Source organism: Hylobates moloch, unplaced genomic scaffold (genome assembly GCF_009828535.3).
Source record: "Hylobates moloch isolate HMO894 unplaced genomic scaffold, HMol_V3 SCAFFOLD_9, whole genome shotgun sequence".
In the NCBI taxonomy this organism is placed as follows: Eukaryota; Metazoa; Chordata; class Mammalia; order Primates; family Hylobatidae; genus Hylobates; species Hylobates moloch.
Genome location: NW_026652284.1, coordinates 60,873,990 through 60,876,040, shown reverse-complemented (window position 1 = coordinate 60,876,040; position 2,051 = coordinate 60,873,990). Strand labels below are relative to the sequence as shown.

The 2,051-nt window shown below is 43.2% G+C and overlaps 1 pseudogene; it reads right to left on the bottom strand.

Annotated features, from left to right (window-relative positions):
- On the bottom strand, positions 1 to 943 carry LOC116813346 (small ribosomal subunit protein uS2B-like; annotated as a pseudogene).
- Positions 944 to 2,051: the final 1,108 nt, after the last annotated feature.

The window sequence follows — 2,051 nt, the reverse complement described above, 5'->3', positions numbered from 1 at the left end:
GCAAGAACAGCTTAAGACCAGTCAGTGGTTGCTCCTACCCATTCAGTGGCCTGAGCAGTGGGAGCTGCAGACCAGTCTTCCGTGGCAGGCTGAGCGCTCCAGTCTTCAGTAGGGAACTGCTGAATAGGCACAGAGGGCACCTGCACACCTTTAGACTGGTCTGCAACCTCAAGCTGAGTAGCAGCGAACTCAGGAGCTGGAGCAGTCCATTCACCCTGAAATTCCTCCTTGGTCGCAGCCTTTTCAGCGGCAGCCTGCTCTTCTTTTTCAATCTCTTCAGGATCTCCGTAGAAGCAGAAATCAGGCATGACCTCCCACGGTTGTTCACGGGAGATGGTGCCACGCATGCACAGAACTTCCCAAGCCAGAACATCAAACCCACTGAGTGAGCTCCCTTGTTGTTGCATGGGATGGCAATGTCCACATAGCGCAGAGGAGAATCTGTGTTACACAGCGCAATGGTAGGTAGGTTAACATAAGATGCCTCCGTGAGAGGCTGGTGGTCAGCCCTGGGGTCAGTAACCACAAGAAGCCGTGGCTCCCAGAAGGCTGCCTGGATCTGGTTAGTGAAGGTTCCAGGAGTGAAGCGGCCAGCAATTGGAGTGGCTCCAGTGGCAGCAGCAAACTTCAACACAGCCCTCTGGCCAGTTTTCCTGGAGGATATAACACTGACATCAGCAGGGTTTTCAATGGCAACAATGGCACGAGCTGCCAGCAGAAGCTTCTCCCAGGTCCTCTTCAGATTTATGATATAGATGCCATCACTTTTCCTTTTACAGATGTACTGTTCCATCTGGAAGTCAAGATTGGTGCCACCTAAGTGGGTTCCTGCTGCAAGGAACTTAAGGACATCCTCCTCCTTCATTTGCAGGACATCAAGGGCTCCGGACATTGTGAAAGTTTCCCTTTAAGTTACGACGGGAATCCAGAACAACGCCGTATGGACCCCTCGTGTAGGTAGCGCGGAAAGGCAATTAAACTTGTTAAAGCAAGGTGAGAAAAGCAAGAACTTTTGGATACTCTCTAAAAATCTGAATTTGTGTTTCAAGTACAGATGTAAATTATAGCTTAATAACATGCTTATGGCAGAAGAGCAAGCCAAAAGGGCTGCAGGTATGCAACTCCAGACCACTCTGAAAACCCAAAATGTTTTAGAAAGTCAAGATAACTTATTCAACGCCTTCCTGCTAGCCGCACCCCCTCCAGGTTAATCTATTTTTTATTCATAATCTACTTTTGTTCTATATCACGCTTTTTTGTAAAGTTTATGGCTCAATTACTTCTATTTTGCAAATTCTGCTTCCCCTTCTTACTGGCTTTCCTTCGCTAGTGTTAAGGTTTTCCCCTCAAAACCAGGGTTACCTCACCTCTGATGGCACCCCATCTTCATATATTCTTCACAACTCTTCAGGTAAACTGGATCCTCGTTTTCTCAAAAACAGCTTTGCAATTCCTGATGTGCATTTGCTATCTTATAAATAAAAAAGTAAAATATTATTTGATCCTATTTATACACAAATGTTTTTTATTAACTCCAGATTGGGTGAATAGTTGAGGATTTTGAAGAAGTTAGATGGAGAATTCAGGCAAAGGCTCTTTTTAGGAAAAATAGGAATGGGAATAGAGCCTATTTGTGAGGTGGCTGTGTCCACCTGGAAGCCACTTCTTCTATCTGCATAGATATGATGAAGGAAAGACCCACCCCATTAAGACTTTCTCCATATTTATGTGTCATTTCCTTTCAGCCTATAGCTCAAAATGATCTCTGTTCTCTCCTGCTGGATTCAAGCATCATTAAGTACTTAGCAATTGTTTTAAATAATTTTGAATAATAATAATATAATCACCTTCACGGAACATAGAGAAAAATGAGAAAAGAAAATAAAATCACCCTTATTTCTGCTACCCTAAAGCAATCTTTGTTGGGGTTTTAACACATTTCTTTCCTTTTTCTATCAACTTAAAGATCTCCCCTGTTGCCAAACCTTCTTCATAATCATAATTTATAAGCTATGCATAATCCAATATTTTCGAAACATTTAATTTTTTGA